The 20,659-nt window shown below is 36.6% G+C and overlaps 1 long non-coding RNA gene across 1 annotated transcript; it reads left to right on the top strand.

Moving 5' to 3' along the window:
• The first annotated feature begins 1,858 nt into the window (after nt 1-1,858).
• LOC139152439 (uncharacterized) lies at nt 1,859-13,809 on the top strand. Its single transcript, XR_011556632.1, has 4 exons — nt 1,859-2,266; nt 8,564-8,738; nt 9,349-9,484; nt 10,434-13,809. It is a non-coding gene; the product is annotated as an uncharacterized lncRNA (long non-coding RNA).
• Nucleotides 13,810-20,659: the final 6,850 nt, after the last annotated feature.

The following is a 20,659-nucleotide window of genomic DNA, read 5'->3' as shown; positions in this document are numbered from 1 at the left end:
TCTGATATGAAAATTTGGCGATGCGCCTTTGTATCAGTATCCGAGTCAATCGGTCTTTTTACATTAACGAGAATAGTTATTTAAAAAAGCTGTCTTGGCTTTTCAGATTGATAACTAAAGTAATAAATCTATTAAAACGGAAACAATTTTAAGAATGTATTCTAGGTAACACTAAAATCACTGTCTCCTTCTAGTAAAACCAAAGACACGAATGAAAATGCCGACAGGTTTCGTGTTTCGAGTAAATAACTTGATAATCTCCCTGTCGATGTAAAGAAACTGCGTAAATGGAGATCTGCGGCAACGCTCGTGATGTAAATTAAAATATACCCACTTCATCAATATGTCGCTATTATTAGAAAAAATGACGACAGTTTCAATTCGCATTCTTTCATTGTATATCATGGATGGTGAACTTATACGTAGATGTGTATCTTCGTTACGTGACAAGTACATCAGGATAGAGTAAAGCTCTCTCGGATAGTGTCGTGTTCTAATAGACAGGTAAATCTATGCCTTCTTAACAAAAGACTGCCTCTTTTAATATTTCCTCGAAGATTACTGGGCTCGGTTTTCCGCGGGAAATGCTGTTATCTGCCGACAGCTTATGGGATTTCGATTGCTCTGTAAAGAGACCATTATTGAAAAATATAAATTGACACGAAGCATTGCAAAAGTGTCCAAAAACAGCTTTAATGTAGAAATAGGAACATGGATAAAATCAGTGTTAATCACTTTTCGGGAATTATGATTCATCGCTGAATGGTGCTTGTATCCAATCACTTCTGTAAATTATCAATTAGTAACAAATGGAAGCTTGCAAATACGTTGCTATCAGCAAAATAATTATTGTCTTGTACATTCTATGTTTTTTTCCTAAATATCCATAGACACATGCGACCAAAATGATGCAAAGTGGTTCGATGTGGGTTTACGTATAGGCTGACGTCAAACGCAAAGGTTTGTCTCGATTAGTTTACATAGTACAAACAGCTGGGTTCGCATTTGTTGACAGATTTTATTTTACAGTTCTCCCAACATGAAAACGTTCTTCAGGAATCCGCATATTTGCTTATTGATATGAAACATATTGTAGATAAATCCGTCTTAGCCTTTAGCCTTTATTGAAATGTTTTGTAATAATAAAAGTTACACGCTGCCCTTAATGACAAGATGATAAGATCATACGTCCTCAATAGGCTACAAAATTCTTTCACGTAGCCCTGTACTCCTGCTAATAAACACGGTTCCTACACGCCTCCGACAATCTACAGAAAATTAATGCCATTTATTGACCTTCAAATACCATGCCATCTTGCATAGTTTTCATGTCACTGTCGATAAATCGTGAACACAAAGAAATCTTCACAATTTTCCCTTTGAAAGATGACCGCAAAACTACCCCGGATGTATCTGCGGAAATTAGTTTTTGCAGCCGCGAAACCAATGTTCTCTTCATCACCATTGCTCATGGCTATCTCACTGATGAATTGTACCCATTGATGTATTTTTGATTTTCAAAGGTCTTGGCACATGCCAGATACTATAACTCATATCGTTGAGTAATAAACAATAAAAGAAGTACTGTACAGTTATCGATTAGTATAGCTACCCAAATCAATAGTTGTTTTCATCTATTTGATTCGGTTGATTTAGTCTAAGTTGTGGAAATTTTCGGTGGTAAGTTTTCAAAGATAGTACACAGTGTTGAAAAAATCTTGTCTGCTCGAGTTGACTATGTAAACTAAAGGCACAATTATCACTTAACGGATTTTACTAGCGTGTTTCCAGCCATTTGGTGAGTTTCTAAAGTTGATGCAAAACACTAAATTTGTCAACATTTTCCTCGCAGATTCGACTGCTAATGCACAGCAGACGAAGCAGAACTCGACTGACCAAACCGCAACCATTGCATCTGTCAGACGACAATCTAACGGCACCTCAACCGCGACGCCGATAACGTTTAGCAAAACCACGGAAACGACTTGGAATGCAACATCCGGGTACGCTTCAGCCTCGACCAACCAAATAACCAAGCCAGTGACGCAAGCCAATACGTCTCCAGTAATAGAAGCGTTAACAACAACGCAGTCGCCTGTGGCGGAGATAAATGTTACAGTTCAGAGCCAAACATTGTTGACAGCCGAAATGACCGAAAACATTTCGATAAAGGTCACAGGGTCCCAATTGAATGACTCCACTTATCACACGCAGCCGAGCACAACACAGCATCCATACACTAACAGAAGTACTCTGCCTAGTATAGGTACACACATTATTTCGCTTTATCATTCATTCATTCATTCATTCATTCATTCATTCATTCATTCATTCATTCATTCATTCATTCATTCATTCATTCATTCATTCATTCACTCTCTAACCATGTTATTGGTGAGATCGTTGTAGGGTTTGCTGATTTGTATTTAAAGGATTTTAACATCATTGCTGGACTCTGTGCATAGCACTTACTGGGAAAACTACACGTACCTCTAATTACAAGCTGACCTTGGATAAATCTTTTAAGCACTATGCGTTTGACTTTTTTAATACGTGATTTGTATACAGGGTACCAGAATACGGTAATAGGCACCGCCGCAATTGCCTTGCAACAGTTTTCAAGGTGAATTGTTTGTGAACCCTTTGTCCAACGGAGACTTAAAATATAATTTCGAGTTTAACAAAGATAATACGTCGCAAAAATTTAATTTACTTCAAGAGCTTCAAAATGAGCTCCACAAATTCTAGACCAGAAAGTAACCTTGAGTTGGAAAATCTCTCCCGAGCGCATTCTACATTGAATGCACTGAGGTTTTAAAGGACCATGATTCAATCATAGGGAAAACGTATCAACATATCAACCTTGTTTAATGCTTGAGACCAAGATGCACACTAGAAGGATTGCCAAACAATTTTGTCAAGTCAGTCCATTTCACATAGCGCAAAGTATTAGGAATTTTCACAAGACGCCCTTAGGTCATAATCCTCTTCAGTGTGCAAACATACACATGCTCCTGAAGGGTGCTTTGTCGAGTATATCTTAGCAACAATCGTGCAGCATCCCGTGGCAGTGCTGTCTTAATTCGTAGAGCTTCGGCGAGCAAGGTCCCAGGTGTAAAATACGCATCTAATCCTCTGTATAAAGCATTGCTTCACAAAGAACATGGCCCAGAACAGATAGTATAGGTAGTGCCAATTTAGATAAGTTGTGAAGTTGAAGTGGATACGCATGAGTACTAATCATCTGATAAAGAGATGAATTGAGGCATGAATCTAAAGGAGCCTTATCCTTATATTCTCTTGAAACAGTTTTAGTGTCCTAAAGTTGAACACAATTTCCTAGTGCTCTAAGTAGAGGTAACAGAACTCATGCTGTACCTTTGCGACTTTCATTAAGAACTTGCTTGTACACTAAAATAAAACTTAATCGTATAAAAGAGTTCAAACAGTTTGATACAAATTGTATCAGAACACAATTAGAACTAATTTGGGATAATTTGATCTTAAAATTTTTAAAATTTTTCAAAAGTGTTACAATGTTACTAGAACCTCTTCGACATGCAAAAGTAGCTATATCGATCCATTGATTGATAGTCTGATTGGCAGATAGACAGACGGATAGACAGGCAACTAGAAATAGATAGATAGATAGATAGATAGATAGATAGATAGATAGATAGATAGATAGATAGATAGATAGATAGATGGATTGACAGACAACATATATGATCGATGAAAATATATCTTGAAAGATAGCTAGCTAGTTAGATTACAGACAGGCAGACATGAAGATACATATATAGGAAGACAGATTAATGGGTAGTTTGTTGGATTGCAGGCCAGATGGAAGGACAAACATGCCCATATTGATATTTTCTGACATTTAATATACGTACGAAAAACTGCCTTGGACATGATGTCTTTACTGAACAGCCACGTAATTGAAAATGGAGTACATGCTTGACTCTATGCCAGATTTCCTTCAGAACATCCGCCGAGTGGCTTCACTTCATTATTATTGTCCCTCTCCTGAAAGATTGATCGGCTACCTCGGCGAGCACGGCAGGGTCCCCTTACGCCCCGGAACGTGCCCTCGATGGGAGAGGTATCAAACAGATTTTAGAAAGCATTGTACGAGCAAATAGAGACTGCTCTCTCGCTTTAACGAGAATACATGCTATAGGATTATCAAAATGAGTGTAATTTTCAGCTATGCAATTTCCACAGGGTTTACTACAATTATCCTACGGTGAATAGCTTCGTTTAAGGGCATTCGCCCCGCGAGGGACAAATTAACGGCAAGGGTTCAAATAATAATACTCAAAGTTGCTTTCTGGAAATATCTTTGTACACAAGACATCGCCTTTGGTTTTTCGCTGGTAACTATGCCTTGACGGGAAACCTTAGTAGTCATGACTATTTCGTTGTAATCCTTGACGACCCTGAGAATAACTGGACAACAAAACGATTCATTTATATACACGCAATTTGCAGTGAACTGCAATAGTTCCTGACTTGCCAGGTCTTTACTGATAAACCCTGACGTAATAATACCAATGAGAACGCAGAATAACGCCGCTATATTTATTGCACAGGCCCTTTCCGAGCTAAGAATTTTCGTAACCTCAGATAGATGACGTATAGCCTTTATGGTAATTTTCAGAAGAAGCCATGAGCGTTTATTGAAAGTACTCCATTTGGAGTCTTCAGCTTTAACATTTAATTCATAAACCAACAGATATGCAAGATCTTGGGTGACACAAAATCAATCTATCGATCGATCAATTAATAAATCAATCGCCCTTTCTCCCTATAGCTGTCTGCCTGTCTCTAAGACTTAACTGTCTATCTGTCCGCCTACAGTCCACCTAACCATCTTCTCTCCCTCAAATTCATTTATTCCGCCCACCTACAAACATTCTCTTTTCTCCGTTGTCTTCTCTACTACACAAATTTGCAAGTTGTGCATAAAGGGAACATTTAGAAACTGTCTTCAACGAAAACGTTACTTTTACCGGACCACAAGCGATCAGTATTTAGATGCTATCATTTTGTCACCCATATTCCAAATTCTTAGACTGTAAAGTTAAGTGTTCAAGGATAGAACACCAATTAAACGCCTTTTTGTAACACTTTTTGAACGCCTCCAGACGTTCAGAAATTTAACACTACGTGTTCAACCAACGTTCAATTTTTGAACACACGTGTGCAGATTTTGAACGCTACGTGTTCATCAGACATGATATTGAACACCATGGTGTTCCATATCTGAACACACGTTGCACAGGAAATGTGTTCAAAAAATTGAACGCTTTTACGCGTTCAAAGGGCTGTAACACTTTTTGAACGCATGGACGCCGTTCAACGATAAGTGTGTTAAAGGCTAGAACACATGATGCGCGCTTGTTGAACACCTTTAATTTTGGGCGTTCACGGGATGTTCAAGCCTTGAAATAACATTACGACCATTGATTTCCTGTAAAAATATTTTATTCTAAAAATACACGAAACATTTCTAGAGTAAAATACAATAATTTACTGTGAAATGGGTAAATAAACATTGCAACTTTGTATGTAAAGTTTGTCAGAGGAAAAAACCAACAGTGTTAACACCTTCCTATCAAAAACATAAGCAATAAAAATCACCATATTGTGGATTACGTTTTATGTTCATACTTGTTTAAAACGTACAAAAATCATCTGAAAAAGCTCAAAATTTGGCATACTTCTTGTCTTGAAAAGACGTATATGTATGAAATGCATACTCCATTTTTGTAAGATGGTTTCTTAAAGACATTTCATCCTATATGGACAATAGTAAATTTTGAAGAAAAAAGAAGTTAGTCAAGGCTTCTCTGGTGCACATGGTATATAGTTGTCTACACTAAAGTAAACACAACATGTCAAGTTGTCAAAGTGTCACAGTAAAGCACAACATGCAGAAAGTGGGGAAAGTGGGTCCTTGGCAGGGTAAAACCTATTTCCTTGTCCAACAAAGTCCTTCATAAAAAGGTTTGTTTGTTTGTAATATCTTTAAATAAACCCTGAAATAAATGGGTGACATTTCAAAAATATACTTCTCAGAAATTTAAAACATATTCGTAAAAACTTTTCAAATTCTGGTTTACCCTGCTATTAATTTTTATACAATTTTGTTTTACTAAAAATGGTAAAAATCACCCTTAAAATGAAAAAATGTACATTTCATCATAACTTGAATATATCACATTTTGGTAATTCCCAATGTCTTAAAAATGTCTGAAATGTCTTTAATGTCCTAAAAACACAAAGTTGCAAATTTCTGCATAATTTGAACAATCTGAAAAAGACTACCAGTAGAGAGATCTATGTCCTAAATATCAAAGCTGTTCGATTAGCAGTTTTGAAAAAGATTTATTTAAAGATTGTTTGACCAAAAATGACAAAAATTGCCATGAAATATAAAAATTTGAATATTTCATCACAACTAGCACAAATTTGACGATGGTCATTTTTAGGGACATGTTTACAAAATATTGAAGACGTCAGTAAAAGAGAAGAAGATTTTTTCCAAAAAAATAGCAAAATTAGCATCAAAAATATAAATTTGCATATTTCATCATAATTTGAACATATCTGATTAGGGTAATCCTTTGGGACCTGTAGTCCAAATATTAAAGGATTCGCACAGGCTGTTTTGAAGAAAAACCTTTGGAAGTACAAATTTGAGGACAATGCTACACATCTACCTATTTAGCTGACAGCAAAGCTAAAAACCAGTTGCTAAGTACAAGAGACGTGTTGAGCTACAATACAAAATAATTTACGGTTTGGTAGCAGGCTATGATCAGCTAAATGTTACAAGGGCATAAGCTTTCAAAGAACGTGAAGTCTCCTTCATCAGATGCAGGGGGGATGTAAAATTGAAGCAGAAAGTGACAGAAAATTCAGAGTGAAAATTTCAGAAAAATCAGTAATTCAGAGTGGACATTTTTACCCTGAATGGTCTGTCGCTTTCAGCTTTAATTTAAATAAGGGAGACTACACGTCTGTGAAAGCTTATTCTCCGACAATAGTTGGTTGATCATAGCATGCTACCAAAGCTTAGATTAATTCAGAACAAAATACAGAAATTTATCAAAATTCAGTTACTGACCCTTGGAAGTTTAAATCTACATTAGAGATGAGCTGAGTTTCTCAAGCTTGTTTCCAGACAGCTACATGTACACTCATCTTCTTCGTTATCTGTACCACCAGCTTCTATAACAACTCTTCGATTTTCAGTTAAATCCAACTTTTTACATCCTGAAAAAATGCAACAATAGGTAATATGGCGAGATGAAACTTTAAATGTAAGACAAGGGGCTGATTATTATAAGGAAAAGTGGAGACTTTCATATACAGTGCCTCTCTTCAATACTGTTACAAAATATTTGCTGCTTCTTGTCATCAACTGATTAAAATTAAAAAGCCAAACTCTCATATGCTGAAACAATACATTGTATACTCTACGATGTTAACTGATGTTTTACATGCGATTGTGTTTACTAAAAGACATATGTTAGCTGTGATTACGCAGCGGCACTATGCAAGGCGTATCGATCGCGCTCAGGTCAAAGGTTATCACTACAGTTGTATTGCGATGACCCTTGACCCGAGTGAGATCGATCGATACGCCATGGTCAAAAGTACCACTGCATAGTCACAGCTAGTTGTTGGTATAGCAGCCACTGAAAGAAAAAAGTTTCTTCACGTAGTTAACTATTTAAAGGTACAATACAATTAAATTCAAAGGACGATAATATAGATGCTTCAAAAATCTAATACCTTTTACTATTTTGGAGAGGAAACTTACCCTTTCTGGTCTTGCTTCCACACGATCACGACTTCAGGGTGCGCTTACAAGAAAATGTCGCAACTTCCGTTTTGATGCATCATGGGATAGGAAAGACACCAAACTTGAACACCAAGTGTTTAGAAGTAGAACGCCTCTTGCACGCCGATGTTAAAATTAAAACGTTCATGGTGGTTTTCTGATTTTCTTTTCTAATTTTTAAACTTTCAACCCGTAATAAACGTGTAAAATTATTTTGTATACTTCCTTTTTTAGAAAAAACATGCTTTCAGCAATTGTAGGCCGGATATACTTTTCGCTTATTGTGAAATTCGTTACACCAAAATCCGTGTACTTTTGCCGGACAGTGAAGCAATAGTAAATTTAATATAGCCATTGTAAGAAAAAACACACAAAAGACTGTTAATTGTTTCACAGTATTGTAAAATTTCTGTGATGCTGAGTTTTTGAACACTTGAAGGAGATCGTTGTTAACACATAGTGTTCAGGTTTAGAACATCATTGTTAATATTATGAACGCTAGTGTTAACAATATGAACACTAGCCGTTCAAATTTGAACACCGACATGTACATTTTGAACGCGTAAAGACGCGTCTAGCGTCCGCTATTTTTACAGTGTAGAATTCTCATTAAATGTCATGTTCGAAGTCTCTGACCGATTCTTTTGCGTTTTATGGATTGGGATTTCCCTACTGTATCGGTAATCTAATTTTGTTTTCCCCACACAGTTGACCCATGGGCAAACGTCCAACCAACCGACTGGACCTACATACGCATGGCCGTTATCTTTGCCATGGCGGGAACACCTCTACTGACCTTCTTACTTTTGGCGATCTGTCGTGTGCGAGTTATTTTGGTCACCAAGCATAGATACAATAACATTCGAAAATCTGCTCATTATGGGTGATTATTCATTTGGCACCTTTTGCTATAGGATAAGATTGTAATTCTTAAAATATATCCCAGCGTTTCCTTTCTTATTTCGTTTCTTCAGCCTATTCTTGCTTTCCTTTTGTGCCCGTCAAAGGATATTAGATCGTTAATTTAAACTTGAAAGAAATAAAACCTGTTTACTATGCAGATTTTAGACTATTAATTGTACTTTTCATTGTAATCCATATTTAAGCCAAGCTGTCACCATGCTACTTAATGTTATATAAAGCCGCAAACCTGGAGGATATATTCTAACAAAATACAATATCTCAGCCAAACTTTCCCTTGCGATAGTTTTCCTATAGGCCAACTTATGTAATGATGTTTCTGTCAAAATCAAGCATGAGACCGTTGGATTTTAATTTCCTTTAATATTGATAAAGTTCTGCGCAAAATTTCAAAAATATGACTGATTGATTATCCAAGAATTTCCATTTTAATCCTCTGACAAGAGTCGAAATCGCCGGTTTAGTTGTGAAAGAACTTTCTTGTGACAATACATAAGGATTCAGCCGTAGAATAGCAGTATATAAAGGAGCCTAACCCAACCCTTAGAATTACCTCTTTTTTGCATTTTAAGGCTGTCAACGATAACTCTAGCGTCGGAGGTTTCGTCGGAGGCGAACGGCGGACTGGGTCCTTCCGATCGAAGTGTAGATGTCCACTCGATGGCACATCATTCAGCAAGCGAAGTAAACGACCAAAAGGAGGCACAGGTCAGTGGAAGTAAATGAACAGCATGGAAAATACAAGTCTAGAAAAATTACGTCACTGGCCTTAAAGTCCACCACTAAATGTCTCACTCTAGTAATTGGCTATGCATGCGAAAGGAATTACCTTAAGTTATTCTTATATACTACTAGTATGTTCATTTATGGCATACTGTTCAATCTCAGGGATGCTGATCGTATGTTCACTATGTGGCTCTGCCCGAGTGATTGGGAGTGATCGGCAGTCACGCTGAGACAAAAGCTACGTATTTTTTTAGGCTTGAGTCCTTTCACAGTCAAATGAGCAGTTTAATGGCTTTGACGAATACCTTGTCCACGGCGCTAGACCTAAGTTTTGCGTTATCGTATCCAAACTGAGGAAAGGTTATAAACAAGAAAAATATCACAGTCTGTGCTACAAAGCGCACCAGACTACGTGCATTTACGTCGAAGTAAATACACCGCAGCCGAGCCAGTCAACCTCGGCGAGGAAGATAAACTCGTCTGACGAATTTCCGCTCCTTGAACATGTTCATCCAGGGATGATGACCCATTAGAGCGCTGTTTCAGGTCGATGCATGCCGGTAAATGGAAACACGATCACCATAATCCCATCGCCTTCGTAGAAATTTTCCAATGCTATAACATATATAGAATATAAGGGAGTTACGAAAAGATGCGCGTATCAAATAGTTGTTATAATTAATTGCAAATGATAGACAAATGCAATCGCTTCACATGCGCAAGCCTACTGGACTAAGGGTTGCAAAACTGAACTTGAAGCAATGTGTTAAATCGTTATAACAGTAATATTCTTTACTATCTGGCTTACGTTTTCTTCTTCAAACAGTTTGTCAACCAGATAACAACTCGTGACACACTGTAAAAGTATTAATGACTCTCTCTCTCTCTCTCTCTCTCTCTCTCTCTCTCTCTCTCTCTCTCTCTCTCTCAGGTCGAAGTTGAACCATGCTAAATGTCTTTTCCACGTGCAAAAGGGACGTCACCGTTGAATTCTCCGAACGGATACCCCCAAAAAGGGGGTGATGGTGGAGTGGTACTTCTAACATTTTCCTACGGGGGTGTGCTGCCCAAATTGAAAACATCCACCAATATGTATTTCAAGAAATGACTCATTATGTTGAGAAATTTGGGATTTTTATCCTTGTTCTATTGCATATGAAGGTTTTCCAAAAGTATGGGCACATTTAACGTTTTTTTGGGGATTAGAAGTCGATCCATGTTGTGTGATTTTCGTGAAAAACAGACACCCTTTCGGGCAGCACATGCCTATACACCTTTCAATTGGATTATCCCGGGGGAGAAGGACTGTGGCTTTCCTTTGTTTTCAAAATGTAGTTCCACGAACGTAATAGCCTCAGCAAAAGTAATTTCCTATTCTTGTAATATGACTGATGTATTTCATTTATAAAATTCAAATAGCACTGAGTGGACTGACACCTACGCAGGTAGATAATTTGGTCAATTTTTCTGCCCTCTGGAAGTGAAATCAAACCTCAACTAGTTGACATGCGATGTATCCTTTGAAATCCAATATGGCTGACATTTTTAAGGGAGAAAACTTGAAATTTTCAAACACAAAAAAATCAGTATTTTTACAAACCTGATTAATGAATATGTGAAATACGTGAGTTCCTAATGTAACATAACTTCTTCAAGTTCTTATGACAGACAAACATGTATATAATATATTACTTGATAGTACGAAGGCTAAATGTCTGCTGAGTTTTGACCTTCCCAATTTTTCTTGCATACCAATACAGAAGATAGAGCCCTTCCTAACGCCAAAATCTTCCAACAGCACGTCGAATACAGGCTCATCATTTCCCTTTCAATTTTCACATCCGATTTCTAAATCTTCTACTTAGCTCTTTTTGAATGGAAGGAATTAGTGTTCGCATTGAGGGTATTTGAAGAAATAATTGTTCTTTGAGTTCATAAAGCCTATAGTAAATAACTAACGACACCAATTTCCGTTGCGTCTTTTCAGCGCGTCCATGGTTTACCCTGAAAAATTTAAAGCTGCTGTGTTTTCCTCTGAAAATTTGATCATGGCAAAATCGTTCCCGGATAATCAAGCTTTGGACTAACCCTAGGGCTTCAAGCTGTTGCCATGCAACAGAAATAACTTGAGAAACACAATTATATGTTTACAATCAAATCATTCTCGTTCACTTTCCATGTAGTAATCGCCTTGATGTGAATTCAAAAACTTACTCCGATGTCCACTTTGATTGTGTTCGAGTGCAAAATGTGGAACCTCTCAGTGGCACAGTCAAAAATAGCAACTTACAACGTGTTGGACAGGCTTATAGACGTCACATCCCCTTTGAGAAATATCTCACGAAAGAAAATCACAGTGCGAGCTGCAATGACAAGTTTCAAAGCAAATGGTAAAGTGATTTAGCAATAGTGCAAAATCCATGGCAGAAAAAATATTTTTTTTTTAAAGGAAAGTCATCTTTTACGGCAAACAGCATCGTCTTCCAGTAAAACTTGCATAATCTTTCAACCCCAATCATCCAACACGATAGGTGAACCTGTACTACTTCTTTGATGCAGTGTATACCTTCAATCATTAGGGCCGGCTCGTTTGTTTCAATGCCTGTATTTACTGGATCCTGAAGGAAGAAATGCTTATAATGTCGTCTAATGCCGCAATTGCCGGTCGTTACCTCAAAATCCGGTCATTGACTGGCCACATGAAACGTAATATGATCGATTAATGCAGCACTATCTGGTCGTTACCTATAATCCGGCGGCCATTGACTAGTCCCTTGTAAACGCAGTTTTACACGAACTGGAAAACTACAGACGGATAACCTTGATTGTATTGGGTACGCTATTTATCTGTCGCATGCAGTGACAATGAAGCTGTTAACAGCTTTCTTTGAAAGAATATTTTGTACATGTATTTAAAACAAAGTACTTGCCCGTATAAAAGTTTGTCGAATACATAGACTTGATTCAAGATGGTGAATTTTTACAGATTAAATCATTTATTTTCTGCCGGATTCACCTTGTGATTTCGGGTGAAACTCCCGTGTATCGCGTTCAGCCCACTCACACATTCACAAATCACAGACTTGAACCAAATCTATTGAGTGCATTATATTCCTTGTGAACAAAATGCTCCCGTGTCGAGTACGACTGTGCATGGACATAAAAGGACCGTTCACCTGAATACGGTTCAAAACCGACTCGTATAACACATAACCCACCACCGAATGTTCATGAAAAGTCACGCTAAGAACAAATGCCATTTGTTCAAAAACGCGCCCCCACAAAAGCATGTTTCCCTGAAAATTTTGATCGTATCGTATACTGTTATAATTGTCGTCGACATTCAGCACAATTGAGTCACAAAGTATTTTTACAACACATATCGTTGACATTTCTCTCAGAGAAACAGTGTATTGTTAATCCATAGATGAGTGTCATGGTGTGGAGCCGTGAGGCATATTGGACGACTTCCAAGAAGGACACATATTTTGTCATATGCACCGAATCACATATCGATATTTACAGAGCACACCGTCTTACAGTTGCAGTTTTTATCAAGAAAAGTAGGAGGATCTTCAGGCCAGTGACTTCAATTACGTCACTAGCTAAAATACGATGGCCGAGAGAGTTCTTCACAATTCAGACTTGAAAATACTTGAAAACGAGGCTTAACAAGCGCCATCTATGTCGGATATTTATGATGGCTAGTTTTTCGTAACTGTTTTTAGATATTCATCAAAAATTGCTTGCTAATTTCATAGGAGCATTTGTTTGTGAACTGAGTTGTGAAAGTATTAATCTGACTACCACATAATTACAGCGGCATTGTTATTTTGTAATGTGATAACCAAAACCGCAAGGGCTCTTTTTGGTTGCCTATAATGGGTAAAAACATTCGTTTTAGTCAATATTACGATCTTCTTGGAATACAAGTGCTAGGGATATGGCAAGCCATCGTAACCCTCACAGCGAATCTGGGTGAACTAGTTTAGTTTATATTCTTTGGTTTTGGGGAAAGATATGCAAATGGAATGTGCTGTAAAATTAACTTTCGAACTCTAGGCATTACAGTATTATTGAGCTAAAATTCAATTGCCGACCACTCACAATTTAGCAGAGATTAGAAGAATGCAGGCAGTATAAATAACTTGTGATAATATTACTTGTTAAAAACAGGCTCTATGAAACCTTATTCTCCGGTCATTAGGTTTACATATACAATATTAGGTCGAAACGGTCAAGTGGAAAAATATCCCCTTTTTTCCTTGAGGGTTACGATGGCTTGTCATATCCCTAGCACTTGTATTCCAAGAAGATCGTAATTTTGACTAAAAGGAAGTATTTTACCCATTATAGGCAACGAAAAAAGCCCCTGTGCCTTTTTAACACATGCCGATGTAATTATTTGGTCGCCAAATTAATTAATACTTTTCACAGCCCAGATTACAAACAAATCCTAGAGATCGAAACTATGAAATGAGGAAGCAATCTTTGATGAAGACCTCTGAACAGTTACGAAAACCTAGCCATCATAAATATCCGACCAAAATGGCGCTTGTTAAGCCTCGTTTTTAAGTATGTAATTTTGAATTTTGAAGAACTCTCTCGGCCGTCGTGGGTATTACATAGTTTTACTTTTTCACTCTTTCAATGGAAGTGGATTCTAGTCTGAGCTCTCATTTGAACGGACAACTTCGTATATTTTATGTCAAAATTTACAGGAGATGAAACTGTTCTTAACAAACAAACTCTTTCGAATCAAATAATGTATTGTTTTACTCAGTTTGATGTAAATTCTATTATTCTTCATTTCTATGGTAACATTATTTGTAATAGTCTTATAATGATAAGTAAGACAGCTTTGTTTACTTGATGTACGACAAACTGTAATGTGTCACGTTGTACGACTAAATCTATCACCTGAAGGGCTGTAATGGAAATTACAATTAGTGTATTGTAATCAGATTACCCTCTTTAAATAGAATGCAATGATAAAATAATAAAATTATAATAATGTCCCATACCGCTGTGTCAAACCGAATACCTTTATCAAATCCTGACTACATGGTGCGGCGAGGTTCAGTTTACCTAGTCTTATGTGGTTGTCTTAAAGGTACAAGTTGCTTGAGCAGAACTTTGTATTATGGTTCATGACGGCAAGAATTGCTTTGACTGAATCGTTCTCCTTTTTCGTGATTATTAATTTCTTTTCTCAGCGGTATATCTAGGGTGACCGTCACTGGACTTCGTACGGCCGCGGGGTGTTTGTATTTCTGCTTACACCGCAAAATGACTAACCGTGTCGATGAACGTTAGTAAAAAGACCGACGTTAAACCCTAGCCTTGTCCCAAGTCTGTGGGCATATAAATATCAAAACAGAGTAAACTGAGAGCGAATTGAAGCAATATGCTATTGTCAGGCTGTTGCATAGATCGTGAGGTCAGCACGATGGCCAGCCAGTCTGTCGAGAAAAGCCGACTGGGGCCCAGTCTACCTTAACCCGGTACCAATTTAGCAGTATCTTACATTTTATAAACTTACACTGAAAATGCACATCAGCATCGACGTTGACTGCGTTAAGACAATCCCACAAAGCGCAACGGTACAAGGAATAATCAAACGTGATTCATCGTTATTAAACGTCTCTCTATTACCGTTGAGGCTGAATTTTCATTCTGAATGAGGCAAACGAAATACATCGGCCATCAAACTTAGACAAAGAAAGTATTAAGCAACAAAAGTCAGGTCCTTCGATTTGATTACCGAGTTGTTTGAGAAATTGATTCTTGCAGAGAATTTGTCGTTAGACTTGAAATTCTGAACTTTTAACCAAGATCAAAACAAAATGTCATTTTGGTGTATACGGTCCTGCCCTACTTTTATTACAATGTGCGTCAACAACCCCAGACGAAGACTTCCCAACTTTCTATCTATACAGACTACAATTATAGCATTGTTATTGTGAAGGCAAAGACCCAATATTCCCTCGAATCCGATTGTTTTGAAGACAGTGTTATTATGTCATAACTTAAATCAGTGCTGCTCTCATTCCGAGGAAATTTAATATTATGAACGTTGCGTCAAGATGCCCTGTGTCTCGTCTTTACAAATTTATCAAACTTCAAGAACTTCTGTTCAAATGGTAAGAAACGTTCTTAACCTCCTCTTTCCCTAAATGTCAAACGGATACCTCTGGGAAGTTGACAAGTACCCTGTCGGTAGCTTATAGTCCGGCAGCCAAATCCACTTTTTGTCCTGAACCTTGTGTTAGGGTCTTAAGTTTTTTTTAAACCGGATTTTGCTAGTCAAGATAACCAAAGTGAAAAAAATAATTACTGGATCTCTGTCAGTATTGAGCAATTTTAGATAATTAGCATAAACAAAATGGCCGCCAAATTATCACAAATTACCATTGGAAGCAGTAGAAGTAGGCTTTATATTGTTAAAGTCTGCCAGTAAAAGCCCATTTCTATTAGTGCTTGAACTAAAAAAGGTTAGTAATCATAGATGAATAAATTTAAATACTAATTTGCATAAATTATTACAAAATTATCACAAATTACCATTGGAAGCAGTAGACGTAGGCTTTATATTGTTAAAGTCTGCCAGTAAAAGCACATTTCTATTAGTGTTTCAACTAATAAAAGGTAAGTAATCATAGATGAATAAATTTAAATGCTAATTTGCATAAATTAACACAAAATTATTACAAATTACCATTGGAAGCAGTAGAAGTAGGCTTTATATTGTTAAAGTCTGCTAGTAAAAGCACATTTCTATTAGTGCTTCAACTAAAAAAAGGTTAGTAATCATAGATGAATAAATTTAAATACTCATTTTTAAAAACACATTTGCATAAATTAACACATAAACCAAATTTTATAGGAAAGCTTGAACTGTACCAAAGTAGATTATAAACAATGCTACAATGAATGCTAAATGAATTGGTGCGGAAAAGGGGAAGGCAGCTCTACACACCATACTACTTTTGCGGATATTCAGTGTTTTCCTATGTTACTCGTAATATGTTTAATATTTTCGTCTTCTATAATTTTGGACACAGTGTTGGGACACTATGGCGAAACAAAAAGTCTACAACGAGGTAAAAGTAGGCTCCGTGTTTCATACAGCTCTCTCAACATTATACACGTGCCCGAACACAAATATAACCGGTCCAATAACTGGCAAACGAAAATACCACAACAGTCTTACAAGGAATACAATCTCTAACAGAAAGAGACCAAATACAACAAGCAAAGAAGCTCCTCGGACGTTTCGAAGAAGAAGTCAAATAACAACTTACACATAAACTCAAAATATAAGTTGTTACGTACAAAAAACTACTTCCCCAAACCAAACCAAAGGGCTCTTTTTCAGGGCCACCAAATTTTTCAGCCAAAGAACTACCATTGAAATACGATGGCCAGGCTGCCATCATATTCAAAATACACACAGAGAAAATTTAACAGTTTGAGGAAATCTTCTCTGATAATGGAAGCAAAAGAAAAGAATTAATAAAAGAAACAAAAAAAAATGAGACGCAAACAGGCGTACCAAATACAAATCCCTAAGAACACTAAATGTATTAAAATATCTCTCGGAATATAAACAGCACGATTGGAACTAATTTGAGATAATTGGATTTTCATATTTTGCGAATTTCTGAAAAGTGTACATGTTCAGAGCCATATAGCTGAATGTTGTAGTATCGCAAATTACTCATAAAAACAAGTGTGTAATATAAAAGAAAATAAGATTAGATTACATTTGAAGATTAAATCGACATTACGTCACCATCCAATTATCCCAAATTAGTTCCAATTGTGTTAACTCCTGAAATAACATTGAATAGAGGCTTAAAATTTATTCCTGGAAAATTCCGAAATTCATTTCAATACAACCAAATCTAACATAATATAGGCAGAAAAATGCCATTAAACACTATCAAATTGAACAATAACATTGCCATAAAACCATTCGATAAAGACAGGGGAAATGGAATAGCAATATCAAATTAAACAGATTACATTGAAGAAAGTCACAGACTTTTAAGCCAAAAGAGATTACGATACAAAAGTGCATGTAAATGACAGCGACAACACAACCAGAAAACTACACGGACATGTACTAAAATAAACAAATAGACAAATGATACGTTCAAATATCATGATCCCTTGAATACACATAATATGCACACCAACGCAGTATCCACTCCAAAAATTCAAAAAAGTCACCAGCATCAGCAAAATTCATTTGTCGTCACGGTCCAAATTATTTATGGCTGCTCTAGCCCAACACACAAAATATCGGAATACATAAGATAGACTATTTCTTAAAACTGATTGTACAAAACCAGCCAATGTACCGTACATTAAAGACGCATCGGACTTTACCAACAAGCTAAGCAAGATAACAATACAACATAATGCATTACTAGTCACTCTGGATGTAATCTCGATGTACACTAATACTCCACAAACTGAAGCAAGCTGTCACAAACGCACTTGATTCAGTATCAACTATAAATTACAGCTGTAAAATATAAAGAAAAGATCGAAGCGTTCCACAAAAGAATGACTAACAATATTTCTGCAACATAACACGGTTGAATTTAACAGAAACGTCTATCAACAGATTTGTGGATGTAGCCTGGGTTCACCAGTTTCGCCGGAAATCGCTGATACAACATTCTACAACCTCGAAACTGAGGTCATTAAACTACACAGAAGCAGACTTTTCTTTTGGAAACGATTCAGAGATGATGTTTTCATGATCTATACGGGAACAGAAACTGAGCTGAATGTGAATTTATGGCTAACATCAAGAAGTTACACTGAACTTTCAAATTTACAATAGAGTATTCTCCTCAAAGTGTCATTAATGATTTACAAAGTCAACGATACAATAAAGGGAGAATTCTCGACAAAAAACAACATATAATAATAACCAAGACTTTGACAAGAAAGTTGAATTTTCAACAAAAAACAAAAACAAAACAAAAACAAGGTTATTAGACCACATAAATCGCAAAATCAGAAAAAAGAAGTTGGACACACAAAGTGCGAATCGTACCTCAAACTAGGGAAAATCAATAATAACAAAACTAATATACCGGTACATACGCAACCAAATACAGTCCACAAATTAGAACAAACGATATAATAGCACTAACAATGAAATGGAAAATAATTGAAAGCGATGAACGTCTTCAGCTTGTCTTCCATGAAAAACCAATAATAGCATACAAGAGAAACAAAACTTAAAAGATGAATTACTTGTAGTAGGAGCCAAAATCAACGCAAAGGATCAACGAAAAAGAGAAAAAAAACCAAATAAACACATAAGTAAAGAAGAAGAGAGTTCAACAACATCCAAAGGAAAACAGGCCATACACAGACAATACAAATATACAATCTCACACTGGATGGTATTCAGATCCTCGTTACTAAATGAACAAATGTAATTCTAGAGGTCATACACAGACAATACAAATATACAATCTCACACTGGATGGGATTCAGATCCAAATATATCAGTAATAGTTTCGTTACTAAATGCACAAATGTAATTCTAGAGGTCATACACGAACAAAATAAGGATAACAATATTATGAGACTGAAGAAGAACTCACATTTAAGAGTTTCGAAATGCACGTTAAAATGGATCACAAATGATTTTTGACACCACAGACCGAACGACGAATCGTCATAGTACATCCAAAAATAAATTAAACCCCCCAAAAATACACATATTAAGAGTAACATACGAAAAAATTGAACATCCTCAAATATAGTATGGTGTGTTGAGCCGCCTTCCCCTTTTTACCTTTAGAGAACCCGAGTAACTTTGGAAATATCTTCTATAAGTTATTGTACTCCAAACCCATAGTCTTTTTCTGATACACAAAGTGTGGCTAATCATGGATTCAATGTGACGTCAGAAGATTCCATATCAACCTCGAAAATAGTGTAAATCACAACGTTTTTTCTTAAATGTACATGAAATGCATTGATAGTCGAGCTAGGAAAAAGTTCCCACCTTACTTAATCATTGTTTCGGTTAGAAAATCACAACTCAGGTTGGTTTTAGCCAAGGCATAGGCCTAAAGATCACTAACTTACTTAGAAACATAACAGAGGCTCGTGGGAGAGTGAAACACAATTACCAGAACACTGTCCGTATCAGTTTATATCTTTTTACAAGTAAACAGACAAGTACTCGACAATGGACGAAGGCTAAACTAGTCAGTTGCTTATATGTCTGATTATCAACATTAAATTTGCAACAGAAAAAGAAGTTTATATACGTGCAACTATTAAAACTGATGTAAAAGCTACAGTGTTAAAATAACTGCACAAAGTATAGTAAATGATAATAATGTAGAGTTACGCTTAACAAAGAATTGTTTACAGCTGGCCGCCATCTTGAAATTATGCAAATTAGCATGTCATTCAAATAATATATGCCAACATTTATGTTCCAGTTTGCCGTTAGCAACTGCTTGGTGATTAAACGAGAAAAACAAAGTTACAGTATGTATAAAGCCATTTGAGTCTTCTTTCTCATACAAAGTGCAATAAGCTGGCGGCCATTTTGATTATGCTAATTTTCTCAAATTGCTCAATGCTGACAGAGGGCCAGTAGTGATACTTCTTTTTGTGGTGCTCTTGGCAAACGAAAGCAACCAAGAAAAAAACTTAAGACCACAAAGCAAGGTTTACCCCACTGGCTGCTGGCTGCTGGCTGCCGGACATGTTTACAGCTAGCCGCCATCTTGAAATTATGCAAATTAGCATGTCATTCAAATAATATATGCCAAAATTTACGTTCCAGTTTGCCGTTAGCAACTGCTTGGTGATTAATCGAGAAAAACAAAGTTACAATATATATAAAGCCATTTGAGTCTTCTTTCTCATACAAAGTGCAATAAGCTGGCGGCCATTTTGATTATGCTAATTTTCTCAAATTGCTCAATGCTGACAGAGAGCCAGTAATTAAATTCTCTTTTGTGCTGGTCTTGACAAACGAAATCCACCAAGAAAAAAACTTAAGACCACAAAGCAAGGTTTACCCCACTGGCTGCCGGACTAATTATGATACCCTAAGTTATTCCGTCATCGCAAGTTGGCATATTTTCATTTAAAGTTAATAAAAAA

Source organism: Ptychodera flava, chromosome 16, assembly GCF_041260155.1.
Source record: "Ptychodera flava strain L36383 chromosome 16, AS_Pfla_20210202, whole genome shotgun sequence".
NCBI classification, from domain to species: Eukaryota; Metazoa; Hemichordata; class Enteropneusta; family Ptychoderidae; genus Ptychodera; species Ptychodera flava.
Note: the sequence above shows the minus strand (reverse complement) of the source record. Positions and strands in the feature narration are given on the sequence as shown.